The sequence below is a fragment of the Indicator indicator genome, unplaced genomic scaffold, assembly GCF_027791375.1.
Source record: "Indicator indicator isolate 239-I01 unplaced genomic scaffold, UM_Iind_1.1 iindUn_scaffold_63, whole genome shotgun sequence".
In the NCBI taxonomy this organism is placed as follows: Eukaryota; Metazoa; Chordata; class Aves; order Piciformes; family Indicatoridae; genus Indicator; species Indicator indicator.
Genome location: NW_026539194.1, coordinates 202,385 through 230,237, shown reverse-complemented (window position 1 = coordinate 230,237; position 27,853 = coordinate 202,385).

The window sequence follows — 27,853 nt, the reverse complement described above, 5'->3', positions numbered from 1 at the left end:
TGTGAGCAGACAGCAACATTGCAATGAGCCTGTGCAGGACACCTGAGATGAATCTCCCTGGGGCAGTGAGGTTTGTTTTGCAGTCACATACAGAAATGTCAGAGCTCTGCCAGGTGTCCACACCTGAGCTGGCCTCATCAACTCAGGATATTCAGAGACAGAGTCTTTCCCCATCCCTCACACAGGCCCTGCACTGCAGCAGGCAGAGTGTCCCTGTCTTCCTGCTGCACCTGCCAGAGGCTGGGAGGCTCCTCACACCTCCAGTGCCTTGGTACCCCCAGCAACAGCTGATGGTGTTTGTGTTCACTCATGTTCCTCTCACCCCACACACTTCCATGTTGTGGAACCATGTCCATGCTTACATCTCATCTGTGCAATGCCAGCAGGCACTGCTGATTGTTATATGATAAAAATTATAAGCCAGGGATATGATAAAATATTATTTATAATTTATTAATAGAAAAAATTATTTTCCTGAGCTAATTAGATCAGGTTCATTTGCCTGGTCGATGGCAGGTTGGTTACACATGAGAGGATGTTAATGAAGAGTAGAATAACAGTTTAGGAAAATCAGAAGCTTGGAATATAGAGGCACGAACAGGAAACTCTTATAAACGTGAAAACAAACAGCAGTGCTGACTCGGGTCATGAGATGGACCTCAGGGCTATGGAAGGGAGCTGAGCAACAGGCAAACTAAGCTTTAGACTTGAGAAACAATCAGGTAAATTAGCTTAAGTGACAAACTGCTGAGCTACTAATCAGCAGAAGTTTTGCTGGATGAAGCGCTATCAGGAGTTGTGATTTGTAATCCAAGGGGCAAGGATAAATCCAAAAATGGTAACTCCTAAACCAGAGGAAATGTGTGAGAGAGCAAGCTGTGGTATTGGAGCTGCATGGCTCAAACACATTGCTGCTAGAACAAAAGAGCAATTTTCTCTGAAGACAGGAACACACCGCAGGTGCTTGCCACAGTCCCGATCCCATTAAGGAACAGGCCGAAGGCTTTCAAATCATCCCTGTAAATTCCAGTTTTGAAAACAGAACGGCCCAATGGCAGATCTCCTGTTCAGATGTAACCAATCAGTTCAAAGTGCTGTACAGTAAGCAAACTGCACTCGCATTCTCAGATAGGCAACTGCAGGTGTCAGAGCCTATGTGAAACATGAGGCACAGGGCTTAGCTTTCAATTGTCCCCCACGCAGCCCTAACGGTGCCTGCCTATTATTGGCCCCTCAAGCTCATGGAGGAGGGGGTGAGGGGGTGGAGCTGAGAGGGGGCAGTGGCCAAACAGGTTTAGCCTGTTCATTAATGCCCCTTCCAGGACACTGACCTCCTGATTCAGTGACCTGCAATTGGAGAACAAAGAAACTTTCCAAGCTGGGGAGAGAGGCCAGTGCTGGAAAGGCTGGTGGTGAGAGGCTAGTCCAGGATGACTGCTCTGGGACAGCTTCCCCAGGGTGTGCAGTGAAGAGAGACACAGATCAGAGCCTGCTCTGCTGCTCCTTAAGGTCTCTTGCAAGAGGCCTGTCTGTGTCAGGACACTGCTGTGTGCCCCAGCCCTGCACACTCACACTTTAGCTGTTCCCTGCTCTTTGCATCTCTGGGATGATTTCTTGGGCTTCCTCTTGAGCGAAACTGTGGATGAAGACCTAAGCTTTCAGAGTCTGCCCTGAGCGGATCATGTGTCTTTGTAGAACTGCCTTTGGGGCCAGCTCAGTCCCAGCAGGTCCCATGGCCTGTCCCTGCCTGTGGTCACAGGACTGGCATGCAGCAGAACCCTGACCAAGCTGTCACAGCACTCAGGCCTTGCACTGACACAGGAGAGTCTGGAATTGGAAAGGGAAGAGTCCTGGAAGACCAGGTGCTGGTGCACCCTGGCAGTGCTGCAGTGCTGGGACTCTTTGCCCCTCTACCTCTGCACACAGGACCTGTCCCTGAAACTCCAAGAGAAGGCTTGGAGGAAGGTTCTCAGGAAACAAAACTGCTCTTTCCTTGGTTTAAATGAAGAAGCACAGGTCCTGAGACACAAACTCCTGGTAAAAAAAAAAAAACAAACAGAGCAGAGAGTGAATTAGCAGAAGGATGTCAATGTTATAAACAGGAAAATCCACTACAAAGTACAGAAGCCAGGCTGGGCCTGCACTGAGTGACATCAGAACTGCTCTGCAGGGAAAGACAAAGAGTTTATTCCTTCTGAAACCATCCAGTGATCAGTTTGCTCAGGGCAGTCTTGAGCTCCTGGTTCCTCAGGCTGTAGATGAGAGGGTTTACTGCTGGAGGCACCACCGAGTACAGAACTGCCACCACCAAATCCAGGCGTGAAGAGGAGATGGAGGGAGGCTTCAGGTAGGCAAAGATGGCAGTGGTGATAAACAGGGAGACCACAACCAGGTGAGGGAGGCAGGTGGCAAAGAATTTGTGGTGTCCCTGCTGAGAGGGGATACTCAGCACATAGGACACCACAATGAGGACAAAACAAAGACTAAACAGATACTGACCACAAGAAGCCAAAGTTCCCTGAGGTAGGATCTGGAGCAGGAGAGCTTGAGGATCTGGGGCACTTCACAGAAGAACTGGTCTGGAGCATTGCCCTGGCAGAGGGGCAGTGAAAATGTATTGGCTGTGTGCAGCAGAGCATGGAGAAGGCCACACAACCAGGCAGCTGCTGTCAGGTGGACACAAACTCTGCTGCCCAGGCAGGTCTCATAGTGCAGGGGTCTGCAGATGGCAACATAGCAATCGCAGGCCATGATGGTGAGGAGAGAAAACTCTGCTGAGATGAAACAGGAAAACAGAAATACCTCTCAAGCACATCCTGCATAGGAGATGTCCCTGATGTTGCAGAATGAATTAGCCATGGTTTTAGGGACAGTGGTGGAGATGGCACCCAGGTCAAGGAGGGAGAGGTTGAGGAAGAAGAAGTACATGGGGGTGTGGAGGTGGTGGTCAGAGGCTATGGTGGTGCTGATGAGGCCATTACCCAGTAGGGCAGACAGGTAGATGGCCAGGAAGAGCCAGAAGCGCAGGAGCTGCAGCTGCCATGTGCCTGAGAATGCCAGGAGGAGGAAGTGGATGATGGAGCTGCTGTTGGACATTTTCTGCCTCTGGGCATGGAGACCTGTCCAAGGAGGGAAAGACAGTGACAAGTTAGGGCACACTTCTCTCAGGCTCATCGTAACCTCCCTCCCTGAGCTGCATGAGGAATGGATCAAGAATCAGGAATCAAGAATCAAGAAGGTTGGAAGAGACCTCAAGGATCATCGAGTCCAACCTGTCACCCTACACCTCATGCCTACCTAAACCATGGCACCAAGTGCCACGTCCAATCCCCTCTTGAACACCTCCAGGGATGGTGACTCCACCACCTCCCTGGGCAGCACATTCCAATAGCCAACCACTCTCTCTGTGAAGAACTTTCTCCTCACCTCCAGCCTAAACCTCCCCTGGCGCAGCTTGAGACTGTGTCCTCTTGTTCTGGTGCTGGTTGCCTGGGAGAAGAGACCAACCCCCTCCTGGCTACAACCTCCCTTTAGGTAGTTGTAGACAGCAATGAGGTCTCCCCTGAGCCTTCTCTTCTCCAGGCTAAACAGTCCCAGCTCCCTCAGCCTCTCCTCATAGGGCTTGTGCTCAAGGCCTCTCCCCAGCCTCGTTGCCCTTCTCTGGACATGCTCCAGCAATTCAACATCTTTCCTAAACTGAGGGGCCCAGAACTGGACACAGTACTCAAGGTGTGGCCTAACCAGTGCTGTGTACAGGGGTACAATGACCTCCCTGCTCCTGCTGGCCAAACTATGCCTGATGCAGGCCAGGATGCCATTGGCTCTCTTGGCCACCTGGGCACACTGCTGGCTCATGTTCAGGCGGCTGTCAACCAGTACCCCCAGGTCCCTTTCCACCTGGCTGCTCTCCAGCCACTCTGACCCCAGCCTGTAGCTCTGCATGGGGTTGGTGTGGCCGAAGTGCAGCACCTGGCACTTGGATTTGTTGAATGCCATCCTGTTGGACTCTGCCCATCTGTCCAGCCTGTCAAGGTCCCTCTGCAGAGCCCTTCTACCTTCTAACAGATCAACACCTGCTCCCAGCTTGGTGTCATCTGCAAATTTACTGATGATGGACTCAATCCCCTCATCCAGATCATCAATAAAGATATTGAACAGGATGGGGCCCAGCACTGATCCCTGGGGGACACCACTAGTGACAGGCTGCCAGCTGGATGTGGCACCATTCACCACCACTCTCTGGGCTCGGCCCTCCAGCCAGTTCCTAACCCAGCGCAGAGTGCTGCTGTCCAAGCCACAAGCTGCCAGTTTGGCCAAGAGTTTGCTGTGGGGGACAGTGTCAAAGGCCTTGCTGAAGTCCAGGTAGACTACATCCACAGCCTTTCCTACGTCCACCAGGCTGGTCTCCTGATCATAGAAGGAGATCAGGTTGGTGAGGCAGGACCTGCCCTTCCTAAATCCATGTTGGCTGGGCCTGATTCCTTGGCTATCCTTCAGGTATGCAGTGATTGCCCCCAAGACAATCTGCTCCATGATTTTCCCTGGCACTGAGGTCAGGCTGACAGGCCTGTAGTTCCCAGGTTCTTCTGTTCGTCCCTTCTTGTGGATGGGTGTCACATTGGCCAGTTTCCAGTCTTCTGGGACCTCTCCAGTGAGCCAGGACTGGTGGAAAATGATGGACAGAGGCTTGGCCAGCTCATCTGCCAGCTCTTTCAGCACCCTAGGATGAATCCCATCAGGTCCCATGGACTTGTGAATATCCAAGTGACTCAACAAGTCTCGAACTAATTCCACATGGATTTCAGGAGTACAACACTGCTCCTTGACCCCATCGACCAGTTCAGGAGGCCAGTTATCCTGAAGTCCTCCTGCCTTACTGTTGAAAATGGAGGCAAAGAAGGTATTTAGAATCTCAGCCTTCTCCTCATCCTTAGTTACAATGTTACCCTCCACGTCCAATAAAGAGTGGAGGCTCCTCTTGCCCCTCTTTTTAGCATTAATATATTTATAAAAATGCTTTTTGTTGTCTTTCACAGAAGCGGCCAGTTTCATTTCTAACTGTGCTTTTGCCTCTCTAATTTTTCTTCTACATGATCGAACAACATCCTTAAACATATCACTAGTTCCCTCCCCCCATTTCCAAAGGCGATAAACCCTCTTTTTTTCCCTTAAATCCTTCAGGAGCTGCTTGCTCATCCAGGCCGGTCGTCTTCCCCGACGGCTCGTCTTACGGCATGTGGGAACTGCCAGTTCCTGTGTCTTTAAGAGCTCCTGTTTGAAGTAGGTCCAACCACCCTGGACCCCCTTCTTCTTAAGGGATGTTACCCAGAGAACTTTCCAAATAAGTTGCCTGAACAACCTGAAGTTTGCCCTCCGAAAGTCCAAAGTGAGGGTTCTGTTACTGCTCCTCCCTATTTCCCTGCATATTGAAAACTCCACTATCTCATGGTCGCTGCACCCTAGACAGCCTCCAACCATCACATCTCCCACCAGCCCTTCTCTATTTGAGAACAGCAGATCAAGCAGAGCCTTGCCCCTGGTAGGTTCACCTAAGAGCTGCATCAGGAAGTTGTCATCCATGCACTCTAGGAACCTTCTGGACTGTCTCCTCTCTGCTGAATTAAGTTCCCAGCAGATGTCTGGTAGGTTAAAGTCCCCCACAAGGACAAGGTCTGATGATCTTGAGACAGCTTCCATCTGCTTATAGAATATCTCATCGGCCTCCTCATCCTGGTTGGGTGGTCTATAACAGACTCCAACCAGGATGTCAGTTTTGTGTGGCCTCCCTCTGATTTTAACCCATAAGCATTCAATCCTTTCATCTGCAACCTCGAGTTCTGAGGCATCAAAAGATTCCCTAATATACAGGGCCACCCCTCCTCCTCTTCTCCCTTGCCTGTCTCTCCTAAAGAGCTTATAACCCCCCAGTGCAGTACTCCAATTGTGAGAATCGTCCCACCACGTTTCTGTAATGGCAACTAAATCATAGTCTTCCTGGTGAACCAAGAGTTCCAGTTCCTCTTGTTTGTTGCCCATACTGCGTGCATTGGTGTACATGCACTTCAGCTGGGCTGCTGATTTCACTAGTTTGTGTGGTCCTCCCTCCTCTCCAGGGAGACTGGTTTCCACACCCACCCCCTTCAGACCTAGTTTAAAGCCCTCCCAATGAGTCCTGCCAAGCCCAGTGCCAGCACCCTCTTACCCTTTCTAGATAAATTCAACTCAACTTGGTCCAGCAGGTCGGGTGCAGTAAGAGTTGCCCCGTGATCAAAGAAGCCAAAATTCCGCTGCTGGCACCATCTCCTAAGCCAACTGTTGATGGTGTGGGTTTTCCTGTTCCTCTCAGTGTACACCACTGCTGCTGAGGGAACTGAGCAGAACACCACTTGAGCTCCTGCCCCGTCAATTGATTTCCCAAGGGCCTTAATTTCCTTTTTAATCTTCCTGGTGCTGCTCTTTTCAATTTCTTCACTTCCAGCCTGAATTACCAGCAATGGGTAATAGTCAGAGGGCTGGATTAGTTTAGATAACCTCTGGGTGATGTCCTTCACCCGGGCCCCAGGTAGGCAGCACACCTCCCTATGGGATGGGTCAGGACGGCATATGGGTCCCTCTGTTCCCCTCAAGAGAGAGTCTCCAATAACTATAGCCTTTCTCTTTTTCTTTGTAGCACTGGTCCTTAAGGTTTGGGGGGGCTGCTTCGTCTTTGGTATCTCCTTGATCGGTTCCTCTACAATACTCTCATCCACATTGCCCTCAGCCTGCAGAGTCTCATAGTTATTGCTCAAGGGCAGCGGGGGAGGGGAAGAGGGTTGGGGTGCATTCCCTTTGCTTCCCCTGACAGGGACCCGTATCCACCCTCCACTGCTCCCCTCAACTGGAGAGGGTTTCAAAGCCTGTTCCCACATATCCAACTCCCTTTCACATTCTCGTATGGTCCTGAGCCTTGCTACTTCTGCTTTCAGCTCAGCCACTTCATCCTTCAGCTCAGCTACCAAATTTATGAGACAATTCACCTGGTCACACCTGACACAGGTGTCTCCTTCACCCTCCACACCAAGTGTCAGGCTTGAACACTCACTGCAGACAGAAGCCTGAACATCAGCATGCTTGCAGAGAAACTCAGTCTGAGAACCTACTGCATGTTTAACACCCTTTGTCCGAGTTGCTACCATGGTAGGTACCTGCAGACAAGAGATCTTAAGATCAGAGATTTTATTGAGGGTTGTTTTTTTTTTTTTTTTTTTCTTCCCCTGTACCCTGTCAGCTGACCTGGCACGTGCAAGCAGGCAAGAAGCCTATAGCTCACCAGCCAAAATGGCGTCGCGCGCTCAGCTCCACCGGGTTTTAAAAATTCCCGCGGCTGACGTCACAATCCCGAGCAGGCATGCGAGAGGACGACCGCTGGTTGTCGCTCTCTGCCAGGGGTCTTTCCGCCCCGCAAACCCCGAAAAGAAATGAAAAGAGAGAGGACCCAAAGCAGGCACAGCGGACCCGGTGTCGATCCTGATCAGCTCACCAGCCAAAATGGCTGGATCAGCTCATTCCCATCACTATCAACCCATGGCAGAGTTCATCACAGCTTCAGATGCAGCTGGGTGCAGAATTGCCATGAAGATGCCTCTGGTGTCAGAACAGAAAGTCACCAACATCCCAATCCCAGAGAACAAGAGTCTCATGCAGAGGTGGAGAAACAGGGAGCAGCGTGCAGTGCTGCAGAGACAGTGAAGAGAGGAAGGCAGAGGAGCTGGGTTTGAAGCCTTCTCCTTACCCAGCTCTGGTCATGTGAAGGAACTGAAGGACTTTGGTCATCCTTCTGTGTGCACACAGCTGAACATCAGCTGCCAAGATGGAGATGCCTCCAGGAGCTCCAGCTGCAGTGTCCTGCACCCACAGCTTCACTGTGTCAGTGACTTCTCCTTCAGTGAGCTCTCAGCATCCTCCTAGTCCTGGCCACCTTGAAGCTCTCTCTGCCTTCCTCATCTCCCTGAGATGCCTCGGCAGTGCCCTCAGCCCTGCTGTGCTGTGCAGAGGAGCTCCTCCTGGCCAGAGCTGTCTATCTGCCTGATTGACAGCAGCTCCCTCCAGCCCAGGAGCCTGGCCCTTCTCAGTAGCAGAGGACCAGCCCAAGGCATTTTACAGACCCCTCTAGCGGCTTTGGTGCCAGGTAAACCTCAGGGACTGAGAGGAAGCTGACAAAACCTCTCCAGAATTCAAAGTCAGATTCAAACTCTGGGAAAGTGTCTCCAGGGTCTGGTGAGAGCAGAGAACTGAGGCAGTGCTGACAGGTCAGGACAAGCAGCTAAAGGTGGCTCTGATGCTGAGGAAACCTGGAGGAGTTTCACTGATCCAAAAGGCCAAGCCCTGACACCCAGTCCCTTGCAAGGCAGACCCTGTCTCTCACCTGTGACTCTGGTCTCTGCTGGGTGCAGCAGGGAGGGAGGGTGAGCAGTGAGGGAAATTCTAGGACACTTCGTGGCCTCTAAGAGAAGGAGCAAGGATGGAACTAACTCCAGAGCCTCAAAAGAAGTTTCTCCTGGCAGCATTTCTCCATCAGCCACATCTTGTCCTGAGCAGATGGCTGCAAAGTGTGGTACTCCTGATCAGCCTTTGTCAGGTTTTGCAAGCTGTGGTTTGCTTGCAAAGAGACAACTCCTGCTGAAAAGTAATGGACTGTATCCTGTGAAATAAGTTTTATCAGATGCTTTGTGTAATAAAAACCTCTCCAATTAGCTGCAGAAAGCTTGGCAAGAATTAGAGGATAAGCTATGGCTCAGCAGTATTTTAATGAGCCCCATGGAGTATTTGGGGCTGAGTCCATGATCCTCAGGTACTGCCAGGAGACTGAAGAAACCTCTCAAGAAGTCCAGTCAGAAGAAAAATCCAAAGTACCTTGAAGCACTAATGGGTCCCACTGAGACTCGTTACTGACAAAGCCTTCCCAGGCACTCGTTAGAGCAGCTCATTGGAGGCCATGACTGCAGGGAGACAAAGGCAAAGTGCAGGGGAGAAAACCTTGGGTTTGATTTAGGAAGCAGAAAGGCCAAGCTCTGACCACTGCCCTTGGGAAAGCAGAGCCTGAAAGCCTCAAAAAAAAGTTTTTCCTTACAGGTCTTGGTGGCACAGGCAACTGCCAGAGCCAAGGACCTTGGTCCTCTTGGGCCTCTCAGCCTTGCCAGAGCCCTTGGCCATCCCTACTGCAGCCTGTCCTACACTGTCCCATGCCTGCACCTCCTTCCCTTCAGGTTGCTGACACCAATCTTGCTTCCTCACAGCTCGGTGCAGCCCGGAAGTGAGCCAGTCCGGCATGGTAGCCCCACGGCGCGGGCACTGGGCTTTTTGGCACTGCACAACACCTCCGCGGGGCAGGAACGGGGCTTCTCGGCACCGTACAATACTCCCGTGGGGCAGGCACGGCGTATTCCGGCTCTGCACAGCATACGGGCACAGGCACACGTTCGCCTCTTGCTGTGGCTCCCTCGCACTGGGGTCCCGCCGTCTCCCCCGTCCTGCCGCACGATGGTGCCCAGCCATGTTGGTCGATTGCGTAATCTTGCTCATTGTCCCCCGCCGCGGTTTAGCCCGCCCGCAGGGGCCCAGCCACAGCGGGGGTGAAAAACGCCTCTCCAGGGAAAGATGCCGGCGGGGAGGGTGCATTTAGGGTGGCACGGCCGCACGGAGCAGGCATTTAGTCTGGCCATCCCCTCTGCGGGCTCGGCAGGGTTCCCAATCCCCCTGCTACCTCCTTCGGCGTCCAGTTTTCACCATACTCCCCAGTTTTTAACAGTCTTATCAAGTCTAAAATAAGTTTCCAGGGCTTAATAATTTGCATTGCTTTTTGGTCACCTCTAGAGGCTGCTTTAATGATGAATTGCCCAGTTCTCACCCAAGTATTGATATTGAGGGCAGCCTCTTTAGTTGTATCAAATCCATGGCCCTTAGCCCATGTTAGTAGAGCTTGCAGTGCCTCTGTATTATAATCTGCCTCTCATTCTTCTAAAAGAGTGGACCATACCTTTAGAGTTTGATGTTCTTGTATGGAGATCCATTCTCCCATGGCTCTGACAGTTGTTTTCCTCTGTGTGCAGGGGTAGGTGCAGAAGAATTCCGAATTTGAGCACTTTTTCACCGCAAAACAGCTCTGCCACTGAATTTTGTAGCTTTTTGCTTTTTCCAGCTTCCACACTGAGATGGCTGTTTGCCTTGTAAGGAAAAATTAATCTGATTTAGAAGTTCCTGTTCACAATGGAGACAGAGGAGTCTTGTAAGACTTTATTCAAACAAAGGGAGAATTCATGGGACAGTTCCCTGTGGGGTCCCTCAAATTGCTGGGAGACGCAGCTCCCCTTTTATCCTAAATTCCCAGATGTAAATTTCCCTTTCCCTTTCCCCATTGGCTAAGGTACTCAGGATTTACAGTCTTTCCCAGAAAGCCTACTACATGTCTGCCTTCACATGCAACCCCCCTGCATCACACATCCTATGTTCATTTCAATTAGGTTCTTCACTTCTCTGGGTGGAGAAGTTAACATTCAGGAGTCTATTAAGCCTGCGCTCTGTCCTAAAAGTTCAGAAGTTCAGGCTGTGTTCAGTGTCTGTCATCTTCTGACAGACCTCCTACTGATTTACAACAAGGTTCAAGATAAGGTACCTAGCAGAGCCCCCTTTGTTGATTACATACACATAGATAGAGTAAACTGTCTGGTTCATCCCTTTCCCTTCCAACTCCCTCTTAGACAATTCTTCCTTTGTAAAGACACTACCTACTCTTAATCCCATCAATCCCTCCTTTTCTTATTTTAATAATTGTCTTTACAAAATTCATTCACCATTAACGTAATCCTTTCCTCTTAGTTTATTTCTGATTTTGGTCTTATTTGCAGATACATAATAGTTCTCTTTTTTATAGCCTTTTCTGGGTCACTTGATATGGCTATAACCTACATCTGCCTAACAGCATGATGAATAAGCCATACGAAACAGGAGATCATACACTGTATAAAAACTAGAAGTGCTATTGCACAAAGAGAGAAGAATAATACTCGTTTGACCCATGGTCCACCAGGCAACCAAGACAGCATGTCTCATTCTGATCCTTTCCAGGTTTGGACTGGTACACGGGCTATTTTCCTGATGTTGGTGGCTATATTTATAACTGCCTCTCCATTGTCATCAATCTTTAGGCAACAATCTGATATATTAAATTTTCCACATATACCTCCTTCCTCAGCTAGTAGACAGTCTGGAGCGAGTCAATTTTGGTATATTGCCCCTCTCATCTGAGTTTGTTGGTTTGATAATAATACCAGGCCCGAGGCAGTCTCATTGCTTATGAGTTCCACCACAGCCTGTGATCGGATTATTCTGTTCAGCATATATATTGGAGTTCGATATCCCCAACTAGTTAGCCCAAAAAGACTCAAAGCAGCATACATCTTGAGGAAGGCTTCTGCCAGTCCCCGAGAGCCCTAGTGGCTCCCTTCATGGAGTTTCTTCAATATTTGCAGTGCTGAAGCCTTTGGCACCCATTGTTTTCCATCCTTTGTAAACCAATTATTCCCTCTTTCTTCTACTCCACTGTTTTTACTGTCTGTAATTCCTCTGATGGAAAAGGCATTTCCTCTGGCAGTGGTTGAGTCACTGGGAGCAAAGGAAGCATTTTAGATACTTCTGGCAGAAGTGCTGCTCTTCGAGCTTCACCTGCCAATCGATTCTTTACTGCCTCCTCCGAATACCCTGCCTGGTGCCCCTGGACCTGTATTATTGCCACTGCCTCTGGCAAATTTATCACCTCCAATAGGCAAACAATTAAATCCTCATGAACTGAAGTTTTTCCCCTACAGGTCAACAATCCTCTTTCCTCCCACAGTTTCCCAAATGCAATGAACCACCCCACATGCATATTTTGAATTGGTAAATATGTTTACTATTTTCGCTTGATGCAATTCACAGGCTCTAATTAATGCATACAATTCTGCGGTCTGTGCTGACCATGTGGAGGGTAACTTTCCTCCCTCTTGCAATTCCCTTCCCTTTATTATAGCATACCCTGTAATTCTTTTTCCTCCTATTACTCGAGAAGATCCATCGATAAACACATTTGCCCCACCCAGCCAAGGCATATCTAGTAGCCCCTCCCTAGCTCAGATTGAAGGTCTGTTACTTGAATCCAGTCATGGATTTCCCCCAAATCCCTCCCCTCAGGACCAGTTAAACAGGAGGCCAGGTTAAACCCTTCTCCACTTCTTAGTTCTAAATTTTTCTGTTCCATTAAACAAGTTTCATACTGTAACAGCCTAGCGATGGTCATCCATTTAGAAGCCCTTTCAGTTAACAACGCCTTCATTTGATGTGAGACCTTAACAATGAGAGAGATCCTCCTGCTGGCAGCCTTCGGGCCTCAGATACCATTAAAGCTGTAGCTGCACAATTTTGCAGGCAGTGAGGCCATCCTCTAGCTATCGGATCCAATAGTTTGGAAAAGTAAGCCACTGGTCTCAGATTCCCACCATGTTCTTGCATTAGAATTCCTTTAGCATGACCTTGTTTAACATCCACCTATAATTCATAGAATTGTAGAATCAGTCAGGGTTGGAAAAGATCACAAGGATCCAACCCCCCTGCCATGGGCAGGGACACCTCACACTAGATCAGTCTGGCCAGAGCCTTATTCAGCCTGGCCTTAAACACCTCCAGGGATGGGGCCTCAACCACCTCCCTGGACAACCCATTCCAGGCTCTCATCACTCTCATGGGGAAGAACTTCTTCCTCACGTCCAGGCTGAATTTCCCCACTCCCAGCTTTATTCCATTCCCCCTAATCCTATTACTACCTGATAGCCTAAAAAGTCCTTCCCCAGCTTTCTTGTAGGCCACCCTCAGATACTGGAAGGCCACAAGAAGGTCACCTCGGAGCCTTCTTTTCTCCAGGCTGAACAGCCCCGACTCTTTCAGTCTGTCCTCATAGGAGAGGAGCTCCAGCCCTCTGATCATCCCTTGGCCCTTCTCTGGACACCTTCCAGCATGTCCATATCCGTCTTTTAATAGGGGCTCCAGAACTGGATGCAGTACTCCAGGTGGGGTCTCACCAGAGCTGAGTAGAGGGCAAGAATCACCTCCATTGATCTGCTGGCCACACTTCTCTTGATGCAGCCCAGGCTTAGGTTGGCTTTCTGGGCTGCAAGTGCACATTGACAACTCATGTTGAGCTTCTTGTCCACCAGCATCCCCAAGTCTCTCTTCTCAGAGCTGCTTTCCAGCCAGTCCCTGCCCAGCCTGGATTTGTGCTTGGGATTGCCTCGACCCAGATGCAGGACCCTGCACCTGGTCTTGTTGAACCTCATGAGGTTGGCTTGTGCCCACCTCTTCAGCCTGTCAAGGCCCCTCTGGATGGATCCCTTCCCTCCAGCCTGTCTGCTGCACCACACAGCTTGGTGTCAGCAGCAAACTTGCTGAGGGTGCACTCAATGCCTCTGTCCATGGCACCGACACAGATGTTGAACAAGCCTGGTCCCAGGACTGAGCCCTGAGGGACTCCACTTGTCACTGGCCTCCACTGGGACATGGAGCCATTGACAGCCACTCTTTGGGTGTGGCCATCAAGCCAGTTCTTTATCCATCTTGTGGTCCACCCATCAAACCCATGTGTCACCAGTTTGGAGGCCAGGATGTGGTGTGGGACAGTGTCGAAGGCTTTGCCCAGGTCCAGGTAAATGACATCAGTAGCTCACCCCTCATCTATTAATGTTGTGACCTGTTCATAGAAGGCCACCAGGTTTGTCAGGCAGGATTTGCCCTTGGTAAACCCATGCTGACTGTACCAAATCACCTCTTCACTATTTTTCTGTCTCAGTAGTGCCTCCTGGAGGCACTGCTCCATGATATTACCTCCTGGAGGATCTGCTCCATGATATTACCAGGCACAGAGGTGAGACTGCCTGGCCTGTAGTTCCCTGGTTCTTCCTTCTTCCCCTTTTTGAAAACGGGAGTAATATTTCCCCTTTTCCAGTCAGTGGGGACTTCCCCAGACTGCCAGGACTTTTGGAATATAATAGAGAGGGCGTTAGCAAGCTCATCTGCCAGTTCTCAGACTGAGGTAAAGAGGTCATTGAGAACCTCAGCCTTTTCCAGGTCCCTTGTGACCATTTCACGTGTTTCCTTTCTGAGGGGGCCCACACCTTCCCTAGGCTTCTTTTGACCATTAATATACCTGTAGAAATTCTTAGTGTTCCCTTTGACCTCCCTGGCTAGATTCAATTCAAGATGTGCTTTGGCTTTCCTAAGCAGGTCTCTTGCTGCTTGGGCAGCTTCCTTACCTGCCCCCATTCTAGCTGTCATTTCTTCCACTCCTTGTAGAGCTTCCTTTTAAGCAATAGCATGTCCAGCAGCTCCTTGCTCATCCAGGCAGGCCTCCTGGCATTCTTCCCTGCTTTTCTCTTTTTTGGTATTCTTTGCTCCTGGACACAGAGAAGGTGATTCTTGAATACTGACCAGCTGTCCTGGGCCCCTCTTCCCTCTAGGGCTTTGTCCCACGACACTTTGGCCAGCAGATCCCTGAAGCCATCAAAGTCTGCACGCCTGAAGTCTAGGGTCATAAGCTTAGAATATGTCCTCCTGGTTGCCCTGAGGATATTAAATTCAACTGCTTCATGGTCACCTCATGGCAGCCAAGGCTGTCTCTGAGCCTCACATTGGTCACCAGCCTTTCCCTGTTGGTGGGAACAAGGTCCAGCATAGCACCTTTTCTTGGTGGTTCCTCTACCATTTGGAGGAGAAAGTTGTCATCTCTGCAATGCAGGAACGTCCTGGATTGCTGGTGCCTTGCTGTGTTGTCCCTCCAGCAGATGTCAGGGTGGTTGAAATCCCCTATGAGGACCAGGGCTTGTGACCTGGAAGCTGCTTCTATTTGCCTGTGGAGGGCCTCATCTGCTTGGTTCTGCTGGTCAGGTGGCCTGTAGCAGACCTCTACAGTAACATCTCCTTCCCCTGTCTTGCCTTTCATTTTAACCCATACACTCTCAACCAGCTCATCATCCTTCCCCAGGTGGAGCTCCACTGATTCCAGCTGGTCATTGACATAGAGGGCAACACCTCCTCCTCTCCTTCCCTGCCTATCCTTCCTAAAGAGCTTGTACCCATCTATCCCTACATTCCAGTCATGGGAGTCATCCCACCAAGTTTCAGTAATAGCCACTATGTCATGGCATCCCAGCAGCACAGTGCCCTTAATTCATCCTGTTTGTTGCCCAAGCTGCATGCATATGCATAGAGGCACTTCAGCTGGGCTGGCCCTGTTGTCCTCTTGTGCCAATTCCCCTTGATTTCCTCAGAGTGTCCTGGTGCATCATTCGTGGCTTGCCTAAGGGCAGCAAGTTGAGAGCCCTCACTAGCTCTCCATCCCTTTGCCTCTGGTGATCTGCCCCTCAGTTTGTCACTGGCCAGCAGGAGACTATTAACCTCTTCCCCCTTCAAATCTAGTTTAAAGCCCTGATAAATGAACAGGGTTTGTGGGAAGGCCTAGCAAATCCCTAGGCTAGTGATTCCCTGTGGTGGTTTGGAATCTCAGCCCCGAGTAAGTGCAAAATCCTGTCAAGCTGATGAAAATTTTGGCAAATGTCTCTTAGTCTGGAAATGTCCAGGCGACCCAAATCCCTTTGATAGTGTTGGGGCCTGGCGCATGCCTGTCAAACCCTTCTCAGTGCTGCTCAGCACACTCAGGGGCAAGAGGAGGTCTCTGGACCTACCGATAGCCCCACAGCCACAGCAGCTGCACCACACAGCCAGCCTGTGCCAGAATCAGTCACCTCTGCACAAAAGAAGAATTACACAAGGAAAGCAGCTGGTCCTGCACAGGATGAGGGTGAACCAGGGCTATCACAGGAAGGAGAGAAAGAGCCAGAGGTGGTCCCTCAATCTGCAGGACATGCTAAAGGACTTTGGTCCCCACCCACGTGAGCTCATTATCATCTGGCTCCTCCAATGCTGGGATATTGGAGCCAATAATTTGGAATTAGAAGGCAGGGGGTACCAAGCAGTTGGGATCCCTGTCTAGAGACAAAGGCATTGACAAGGTCATTAGGAAGCTGATACAAACCTCTGGAGATGGCTTCTATTAGGTGTGAAGGACCTTCCCCTCAAGGAAGATATGATGGGTGATCTGGGAAGGTGAATCACCATGGAGAAAGCCATCCAATACCATAGGGAACTGACTGTGCAGTGACAAGAATGACAACCCTCAGCCTACAGACCCAGATGAAGTCATCTGTACAGCAGCTGTAGAATCAGAGTCATTAATGCTGTAAAAGACTTTTAAGATCAAGTCCAACCATAACCGAACTACCATGACCACTAATGTATATCCTGAAGTGCCATGTCCACATGTTTCTTGAATGCCTTCAGGGATGGTGACTCCACCACCTCCCTGGGCAACCTGTTCCAGCACCTCACCACTCTCTCAGTAAAGAAATTTTTCCTAATGTTCAACCAAAACCTCCCCTGGCACAACTTAAAGCCATTTCCTCTCATCCTATCTCCAGTTACTTGGGAGAAGAGACCAATACCTGTCTTGCTCCATCTCCCCTTAGCCTTCTCTTTTCCAGACCAAATGACCCCAGCTCCCTTAGCCACTCTTTGTACAATGTGTTTCAAACCTCTTGTATTAGTTTGGGTTAAATTAACGAGGCTGGAATTATAAAATGTAGTTATTTTTATTTTCCCAAAAAACCCACCCCAAAACTATGTACAAAATTGATGAAATTATTTACAGGTTCTATTCGGTCATGAATTCTTCCAGGATGCTTAATGGTAATTTTAATACAATTTAGAGAGTTCAGAGACTGGAAAAAGCTATGACACAAATAGCTTCACCCACTTATAAACCAAAGGCCAACCAATAACTCTTAGGAAGATATGAGCAGGCCAGGGTTTACTCACGAGGATTAGAGTAGGAATTTGGAGATGGTCCCTAGCTCGCTTTCTCTGCTGACAGGCTCCAGAAACTGTTGGTTTGTAATCCGAGTCTCAGGCTTTATCCCAGGACGCTGGACCAGGCACTTGAAGCAAGGCAGGACACTGGAGACGACAAGGCTTGAAGTGAGGTGAGGCTTCAGCCGATGTGAGCAAGGCTTGAGTAAGGCTTGAGCACGGCTTCAGCAAGCAACCGCAAGGCAGATTTGAGCGATGCAGATCTGAGCAAGCCCCTAGGCTACCTAGCCACTTGTGCATACACAAAATGCCAGAGGTCACTTGGTCCAGTGGGGCACTAAAGCTAACATGGAGCTGCCCAATGGAAGGCGTTCTGCCAGGCTATGACCATAAAAGGCAGAGGCTAGGACCTTGTATCTAGGGAAGCTGGGGAAGCTTACACATGCTCTGATCCCAGGTAGGCATTTTGTTTACCAGACAGGCAAGGTCCTGTCCCCTTTGTTCCTTTTCCCGCATTGTCCTGTTTCTGTGGTGGGAAGGAGGGGAGAGAAAGGACCTGTCTAGACATCTTAAGGCCTGTCTAGATTTGTACTGGGCCATGTGTCATAGCCTACTACCACACCCCTCACCAACCTTGTTGCTCTTCCCTGGACACACTCCAGCATCTCAATGTGTTTCCTATGCTGTGACACCCAGAAATGAACGCAGGAATCAATCTGTGGCCTCACCAGGGCCTAGTACTCCCTACTCTGATAGCCCTAATCTGATGGCTGCCTATGAAGTTATGACCAAGTGGGTAGATGAGGGCAGAGCAGTGGCTGTCATACATCTTGACTTCAGTAAAGCTTTTGATACTCTCTCCCATAACATCCTCATAGAAAAGCTCAGGAGATATGGCATAGATTGCTGTCAGTGAGGGGGATTGCAAACTGGCTCCACAACAGAATTCAGAGGGTCATCATCAGTGGCACAGAGTCAACTTAGAGGCCTGTGGCAAGTGGTGTCTCCCAGGGATCGGTACTGGGTCCAATTTTGTTCAATATCTTTATCAGTGACCTGGATGAAGGCATTGAGAGTACCCTCAGCAAGTTCCTGATGATACAAAACTGCAGGGGGGTTGGCTCACATCCCTCAGGCTGTGCTGCCATTCAACATGACCTGGACAGGATGAGAGCTGGGTGCAGGCAAACCTCATGAAGTTCAATAAGGACAAGTGCAAGGTCCTACATCTGGGAAGAAATAACAACAGGCACCAGGACAGGTTAGAGGCTGCCCTGCTGAAAAGCAGCTCCACAGAGAAAGACCTTGGAGTGCTGGTGGACAGCAAGTTCTCCATGGAACAACAATGTGCCCTTGTGGCCGAGAGAGACGATGGGATCCTGGGATGTATCAAGAAAGGTGTGTCCAGCAGGTCTAGGGAAGTTCTTCTACCTCTCTACTCTGCCTTGGTGAGACCACACCTGCAATATTGTGTCCTGTTTTTGGCTCCCCAGTTCAAGAGAGACAGAGACCTGCTGGAGAGCGTTCAACCACGAGGATGATTAGGGGACCTGAGCATCTCCCTTGTGAAGAGAGACTGAGGACCCTGTGGCTGTTTAGTCTGGAGAAGACTGAGAGGGGATCCAATCAATGTGTATCAATATCTGAGGGGTGGGTGTCAAGTGGAGGGGGCCAGGCTCTTTTCAGTGGTTCACAGTGATACGGAACAATGGGTTCAAATCAGGACATAGAAGATTTCACCTCAACATGAGGAGAAACTTCTTTACGGTGAGGGTGAGAGAACACTGGAACAGGCTGCCCAGGGGGGTTGTGGAGTCTTCTTCTCTGGAGACTTTAAAAACCCACCTGGATGCATTCCTGTGTGGACTACCCTAAGTGATCCTGCTCTGGCAGGGGGGTTGGACTCGATGATCTCTTGAGGTCCCTTCCAACCTCTGATAAACTGTGATACTGTGATACTCCTGCTGGACACACTGGTTTCAATCCAGGTCAGGATGCTGTTGGCCTTCTTGGCCACCTGGGCCAAGTACTAGCTCACATTCAGCTGGCAGTTCACCAGCACCACCAGATCCTTTCCCACCAGGCTTTCCCACTTTTCCTCAAGCCTGTAATGTTGCTTGGGGTTGTTGTGATTAAAGTGCAGGACCTGGCACTTGGTCTTGTTAAACCTCATCCCATTGGCCTCAGCCCATCAATCTGTTATGGTTTTAGTGTCTCTCCCTGGCACTCCCCTCCTCCTGCCTCCTCCCTCCCCTCTTAGAAAGAGGTAAGACAGGGAGGGGAAAAAAAAGGCAGGGAGAGTTTTCTAGATGAATTATGCACAATGTTTTACTCCCCCCCTAAAAGGTAATCAGTAATCTGATGATTACATCAGTGTATATATGAAACAGAAAGAAAGGGAAAGGGAAAATACCAACCAGAACCCCAAAACAAGCAAGAAACACACCCACACACCCAGAACTCGGAAAGTGAGAGAGCGACGCAGAATCCCCTGTCCAGGATGGTGACACCCTGAAGCTGTAAAATGCTGTCAGTTCAGGATTTCTGGTAGTGGGGAAGATCAATCTCATTTTCAAACAATCACAGAGGGTCAAGATGATCTCAGTAGAGTCAAGATGATCCCAACAGACTCAGATGATCCCAATAGACTCAGATGATCTCAATAGGGTGAAGATGATCCTTACAGGCTCAGATGATGTCAGTATGGTCAAGATGATTGCAGTAGGGTCAAATGATCCCATCAAGGTCAGATGATCCCAACACATGATCTCAGTAGGATCAAATGATCCCAGTAGGGTCAAGATGATCCCAATAGGGTCAAACGATCCCAGCAGGGTCAGATGATCCCAAAAGGCTCAGATGATCCCAGTGGAATGTCTTGAAGCCCACACAGGTTGGGATTTGAGTCTTCTAGAGGTTGACTCATATAGGCCTTGTGTTGATCTTGCCAGCAGGTGGTCCTGAGAGGTGTCCCAGATCCAAGGAGATGCTGGGAGAAAGTGCCCATGAAAAAACTCAAGGAAATCATTGAGGAGCATTGGGGTCACTGGGGACATTTGGTGACATTGGGAGGACCTAGGTGACATCAGGGACATTGGGAACATTAGGGACATTGGGGGAAATTGAGGACATTTGGTGACACTGGACAACATTATTGGGTGACATTGGGGAGCATTGGGGACACTGGGGACATTTGGTGACATTGGGAGGACCTTGGGACAATGGGGGACATTTGGGACATTGGAAATATTGAGAGGATATTTGGTGACATTTGGTGACCTTGTGTGGTGAATGATGCTTATGTCCAAAATTATGTCCCAAATATTACATGTTCAGCTCAAACCCCCTCTTCCCTCTCCCTTCTGAAATGGGGGAGAGGGGATTCTTGGCATGAGCGAGTCCAGGTAAACAACCTGCCTGGGCACATTGTTTACTCCTGTGGTAAACAAAGCTCAGGCAATATGCTTGTGCTTGCCTTGTTCAAGAATTATGCTTATACTTTATTTGGCAAAATATCACTTTATTGATTAATTATTCTGTTTACAAAGGATGCTCATTGGGCCAGTATTCATGTGGCAAGTGTTAAATAGGGGTTGTTTTGGTAAACAAGTGCTCCGTGCTTGTGCTCGTGCCTGTTCCTGTGTGCATGCTCGCTCATATTTACCTCATGCACTGCATTGCCAAAGGGTCCACTTTAGCCGGGACTCGAACTGGCATTTCTGAGTGCTTTGCTGCGGACCACCACTGTTGCCTGACCGATCACCAAGCAAGGGAACCATGGTAACCTCTGTGCACCGCCCGTCCCAGACTGCTACAGCCCCCCTGGAATGGGGACATTGCTTCGCTTGGACTGGCAGCTGCCCTGCTGATCACCACAGGCTGTGGAAGGAGTCACCTCTGCCTTGCAGAGAAGCCACGTTGCCGTGCCCTGCAAACCTCAGCGACAAAGCTTTTCCCCCGGAGCGGGAAGCACTTCTCACGCAATGCACTCCACAGACTGAGCTGCAAAAGCCTCCGAGGCTTCCTGGAAAGCTCTAGGACTTTTCACTCCAGGAGAAGAAGCAACCACATGGGGCACAGTGCCATGCAGTCAGTGCCATTTTTTGATTTCCTTATTACTGGACATTGTGACATTGTGCCACAATTTCTGGAGTATAAACACAGTGTCAAGGAGAAAAGTTCTTAGTTCATGAATAAGCCAAATATTTCTTCATAAAGTTTCTGTTGAGGTTTGTACCAAACCATCTGTTTGTGGGCTTGCCAGGTGCTGACAAGCACACACCCCACCCCCTGCCCCCCTCTTCCTCTTTCCAAATTGGTTTCATTTCTGAATTTCCAAACCCTCTCAAGCTGTTCAAAGTGCCTACATATATATGGCAGTTTGCCTGCCACAGAGCATTTTGAACTGATTTGCTGTATTTGAATAGGTGATCTGCCATTGGGCCGTACAGTTTCCCAGCGAGGAATTTATAGGGGATGATTTGAAAGCCCACATCCTGTTGGCTAGTGGGATTCAAGGTGGCAACAAGCACCCTCTTCATGCCTGTCTTCAGGGCGATTACCTGCTATTGTCCTAGTAGCAGTGTGTTGGGTCCCAGGTCACACCACAACAGCTTGCTCTCTTTCTCTCCCTCACTTCCAATTTTGAGATTTGTCTTCGGATTATCCCTGCCCTTTGGATTACAAATTGCAGCTCCATGTATCTCTTCATTTGGTAAAGGTTTTGGTGGCTAGAAGCTCAGCGGTTCGTGAGTAACTAAAGCTAATTTACTTGGTTATTTCTAAAGTTCACAGACTCTTCCTCTGTGGCTCAACTCCACAGTGAGGCCGAGGGGGTCTGTCCTGCCTCCTGAGGCAGTATTGCTGTTTGTTTTTGCATTATAAGAGTTTCCAGTTTGTTCCTCTGTATTCCAAGTTTCTGATTTTTCTAGACTGTTATTCCATTGTTCATTAATGTCCTGTTGTGTGTGATCAAACTATCATCAAATGAACCTGGATCAAATTAGCTCAGAAAAATAATTTTTGATATCTAATAAATCATATTCATATTTTATCAGATTTCCAGCTTATAAATTTGATCATAAACTATGTTAACATTCTGTAGAGATGGTTCTTCCAACTGAATACTAGTACCTGTAAATATTGGCTGTAAATAATTTGTAGCATAGTTTGTACATAAATAAATTACAAAAGGTTCTACAAATACCTCTGCCATCCATTTCTTGGCAGGAATATACATTTCTTAACACCTTGGGGACACTTGGTGACATGCTGTGCTAAGTGCTGCAGCCACTGCCCAGCTGAAGCCTCTCCAAGCAGCATGGGCAACAAAGAAGAGAAGCTGGAAGCCATTGGGAGGTTAGAAGGTTATGACCTGAAGGCCACAACTGAGACCTGGTGGGATGAATCCCATGACTGGAATGTGGTTGTTGATGGCTGCAGACCTTTCAGAAGGGACAGGAGAGGAAGGAGAGGTGGAGGGCGTTGTCCTCTAGGACTTTGGGTGGTAGAGACCTTCAAGACCATTGAGTCCAACCATCAACCTAGCACTGCCAGGGCACATCAAACCATGGCCCCCAGCAGCACATGTACCTGCATCAGCACTGGCTATCCCTGTGCTATGCTGCGATCTTTAGAAGAAAAAAGAGGGCTTCCAGAGACAGGGAGACTGGGAGAGAGGGGTGGGGGGGAGGGGTGACCTGTCCTGGCTTGGCGTCTCTCCGAGAGTTCTTGAGAGGGAGGCATGGCTGGGGACATTCCTGGAGAAGCTGCGGAGGTTTAAACTTGGTGAAACTGGAAGAGGCTCTCAGACTGCGAGCTGCAGCCAGCAGTCTTTCTGCTCATTGGAACCCAGTGAGTGGGGCACGAGAGGGAGGGGCATGGTCAGACAGCTGGGAACACCTGGCCATTGGTACAGGCAGACTAACAGGCACAGAGAGAGCAAACGGATCTTAAGTGTGCCTCAAGAATCAAGAATCAAGAAGGTTGGAAGAGACCTCAAGGATCATCAAGTCCAACCTGTCACCCTACACCTCATGCCTACCTAAACCATGGCACCAAGTGCCACGTCCAATCCCCTCTTGAACACCTCCAGGGATGGTGACTCCACCACCTCCCTGGGCAGCACATTCCAATGGCCAACCACTCTCTCTGTGAAGAACTTTCTCCTCACCTCCAGCCTAAACCTCCCCTGGCGCAGCTTGAGACTGTGTCCTCTTGTTCTGGTGCTGGTTGCCTGGGAGAAGAGACCAAACCCCTCCTGGCTACAACCTCCCTTCAGGTAGTTGTAGACAGCAATGAGGTCTCCCCTGAGCCTTCTCTTCTCCAGGCTAAACAGTCCCAGCTCCCTCAGCCTCTCCTCATAGGGCTTGTGCTCAAGGCCTCTCCCCAGCCTCGTTGCCCTTCTCTGGACATGCTCCAGCAATTCAACATCTTTCCTAAACTGAGGGGCCCAGAACTGGACACAGTACTCAAGGTGTGGCCTAACCAGTGCTGTGTACAGGGGTACAATGACCTCCCTGCTCCTGCTGGCCAAATTATGCCTGATGCAGGCCAGGATGCCATTGGCTCTCTTGGCCACCTGGGCACGCTGCTGGCTCATGTTCAGGCGGCTGTCAACCAGTACCCCCAGGTCCCTTTCCACCTGGCTGCTCTCCAGCCACTCTGACCCCAGCCCGTAGCTCTGCATGGGGCTCCTTTTGAATTAGCTCAGTAGTTGGCACGAGAAAGGTGTATGGGCAGGACACAAGGTGCTGCAGATTTACTGAAGGCATGATGGTGGCTACTCAGAGGAGGAAGACTGTGCTCTCTGCACCCCACCAAAATGGATATTGGCATCCAGGCCATAGATTGGGAGAAATGCCACAGCCTTTCACAGGCAACAGGGGGCAACATTGAGTATGGGTATGTGTGGTGTGTGCAGGTTTTTGACCTGCTTATCCACTTGGCACATCTCCAGAATGAAGTGATGGAGCTCAGGGAAGAGGTGAGTAGGTTAAGAAGCATCAGGGAGAATGAGAGGGAAATGGATAACTTTCACATACTGATTCTTATGAATACAGAACAGGAGTCAACTCTTAGTGGGGCAGAGGATTCAATATCCTCTCATCAGCAAGCCCCCAGCCCTCCTGCAGTAACTGCAGTAACTCACACATGCAGGGTCAATGGGAACAGGTCACTACCCGACAAAACAAATGACACAAATGGATCAAACTTGCTCCTTTAAGAAGTGCACCACCCACAGTGCCCTTGCAGAACTGGTACAAAGGTCTGCAGGAGGAACTGGTTGTGAGCAAGGATGAGGGCTCACAAAAGCCAAAGGTGCTGCATGGGGGAAGAAGTGTCACCAAGGCTGACTCACCTCAGGCCAGCCATAAAAAGTGACCCTGAAAAGAAAAATGGAAAGCTCGTTGTTGTAGATGACTCCCTGCTGAGGGGAGCAGAGGGCCCAATATGCAGACCAAGACCACTTCATAGAGGTTGCTGTCTCACTGGTGCCCTGGTAAAGGGTATCATAGGTAAACTTCCCACCCTTGTGAGTCCTTCAGGCTATTACCCACTTCTGGTTTTTAAGGTTGGTAGTGATGATGTTGCAGCGAGAGGCTCACAATCAATTAAAAGAGACTTCAGGACCTTGGGGCAACTGCTGAAGGGATCAGGAGCTCAAGTTGTGTTCTCCTCCATTCCTCTACATCAGCCATGGACGATGAAACGTTTAGGAAGAGCCAAGAGGTCAATTCATGGCTCCGGGACTGGTGTCATTGACAGGGGTTTGGATTTTATGATCACAGCACAGGTTACAGGACACCAGAACTGCAGCATCAAATGGGATGAACCTGTCCCAGAGGGGCAAAATGATTCTAGGGCAGGAGTTGGCAGGGCTCACTGACAGGGCTTTAAACTAGATTTGAAGGGGGAAGGGGTTGTTCATCTCATGGTTGCCTGTAACAAACATTGGGACAGCTCACCAGAGGCAGAGGCATGGATGCTAGCAAGGGCTCTCAACTTGTTGCCCTGAGGCAAGCCAAGGACGAAGCACTGGGACACCCCTAGGGAATCAAGGGGGATTCACCTAAGAGGGTGCCACAGCCAGCCCAGCTGAAGTGCCTCTGTGCTAATGCACACAGCTTGGACAACAAACAGGACGAGTTAAGGGCACTGTGCTGCTAGGATGCTATGACACAGTGGCTGTTACTAACACTTGATGGGATGATTCCCATGACTGGAATGTAGGGATAGATGGGTACAAGCTGTTTAGGAAGGACAGACAGGGTAGGAGGGGAGGAGGTGTTGCTCTCTGTAGCAGTGACCAGCTGAAATAAGTGGAGCTCCCCCTGGGGAAGGCTGATGAGCTGGTTGAGAGCATATGGGTAAGGATTAAAGGGAAGAGAGGGGAAGGAGATGTTACTGTAGGGGTCTGCTACAGGCCACCTGACCAGCAGAACCAAGCAGATGAGGCCCTCCACAGGCAATGGAAGTGGCTTCACATGCACAAGTCCTGGTCCTCATGGGGGATTTCAACCACCCTGACATAGAATCATAGAATCATAGAATCAGTCAGGGTTGGAAGGGACCACAAGGATCATCTACTTCCAACTCCCCTGCCATGGGCAGGGACACCTCACAGTAGATCAGGCTGGCCAGAGCCTCATCCAGTCTGGCCTTAAACACCTCCAGGGATGGGGCCCCAACCACCTCCCTGGACAACCCATTCCAGGCTCTCACCACTCTCATGGGGAAGAACTTCTTCCTCACGTCCAGCCTGAATCTCCCCACTTCCAGCTTTATTCCATTCCCCCTAGTCCTATCACTACTTGATATCCTAAAAAGTTCCTCGCCAGCTTTCTTGTAGCCCCCTTCAGATGTTGAAAATCCACAATAAGGTCACCTCAGAGCCTTCTCTTCTCCAGGCTGAACAGCCCCAACTCTTTCAGTCTGTCCTTATAGGAGAGGTGCTCCAGCCCTCTGATCATCCTGGTGGCCCTCCTCTGGACACGTTCCAGCATGTCCATATCCCTCTTGTAATAGTCACTCCAGAACTGGATGCATACTCCAGGTGGGGTCTCACCAGAGCTGAGCAGAGGGGGAGAATCACCTCCCTTGACTTGCTGGCCACACTTCTCTTGATGCAGCCCAGGCTCTGGTTGGCTTTCTGGGCTGCAAGTGCACATTGACAACTCATGTTGAGCTTCTCGTCCACCAGCACCCCCAAGTCTCTCTCCTCAGAGCTGCTTTCCAGCCAGTCACTGCCCAGCCTGTATTTGTGCTGGAGGGGCAACACAGCAAGGCACCAGCAATCCCGGGTGTTCCTGGAATGCATAGATGACAACTTCCTCCTCCAAATGGTAGAAGAACCAACCAGAAAAGTGCTGTGCTAGACCTTGTTTTTATCAATGGGGAAGGGCTGGTGACCAATGTGAGGCTCAGGGATAACCTTGGCTGCAGTGATCATCAGGCAATAGAATTTAAGATCCTCAGAGCAACTAGGAGGACATATCCCAAGCTTATAACCCTGGATTTTAGGCATGCAGACTTTGATGGCTTCAGGGATCTGCTGGCGAAAGTATCAATGGACAAAGCCCTAGAAGGAAGAGGGGTCCAGGACAGCTGCTCAGTGTTCAAGCATCACCTTCTCTGTGCCCAAGAGCAAAGTATCCCCAGAAAGAGGAAAGCAGGAAAGAATGCTAGGAGACCTGCCTGGATGAGCAAGGAGCTCCTGGACACACTGTCACACAAAAAGAAACTCTCCAAGGAGTGGAGGAAATGACAGCTGGAATGGGGACATATAAGGAAGCTGCCTGAGCAGCAAGAAACCTGCTTTGAAAAGCTGAAGCTCAGTTAGAATTCAGTCTAGCCAGGGAGAGCAAGGGGAACAGTAAACATTTCTATAGGTATATTAATGGTCAAAAGAAGCCTAGGGAAGGTGTGGGCCCCCTCAGAAAGGAACCAGGGGAGCTGGTAACAAGTCACATGGAGCAGGCTGAGGTTCTCAATGACTTCTTTACCTCAGTCTTCACTGCAAGGGCTCCAGCCGCACTCCTGGAATGACAGAAGATAATGGCAGGGAGTGGAAGAAGGAACTGCTCGTGGTGAGTGAAGATCAGGTTCATGACCATCAGAAGAACCTGAAAGTGTTCAAGTCCACGGGATCTGATGAGATACACCCACGGGTGCTGAGGGAACTGGGGAGGAGGTTGCTAAAGCCTTCTCGGTTATATTCCAAAAGTCCTGGCAGTCTGGGGAGGTCTCCACTGACTGGAAAAGGGGAAACATAACTCCCATTTTCAAAAAGGGAAAGAAGGATGACCCAGGGAAATATAGACCAGGTAGTCTCACCTCTGTGCCTGGTAATATCATGGAGCAGATCCTCTTGGAGGCACTGCTAGGCAGAAGAATAACGAAGAAATGATTGTGTACAATCAGCAGGGCTGCACCAAGGGCAGATCCTGCCTGACAAACCTGGTGGCCTTCTATGACAAGGTCACAACATTAATAGATGAAGGCTGAGCAACTGATGTCATTTACCTGGACCTGAGCAAAGCTTTTGACACTGTCCCACACAACTAGGGGGAATGGAGCAAAACTGGAAGTGGGTAGATTCAGATTGGATGTTGGAAGAAGTTTTACACCATGAGGGTGGTGAGACACTGGAACAGGTTGCCCAGGGAGGTGGTAGAAGCCTCATCCCTGGTGGTTTTTAAGGCCAGGCTGGAGGTGGCTCTGAGCAACCTGATCTAGTGTGAGGTGTCACTGTTGACTGCAGGGGGGTCGGAACTGGGTGATCCTTGAGGTCCCTTCCAACCCTAACAATTCTATGACTCTATATAGAGGGCTCTGAAAGGCCTCCAGGGATGGGGGCTCCACCACTGCCATGGGCAGGCTGGGCCAGGCCTGGAAATCCTTTTTGGAGAAGAAATTGTTCCTCATGGCC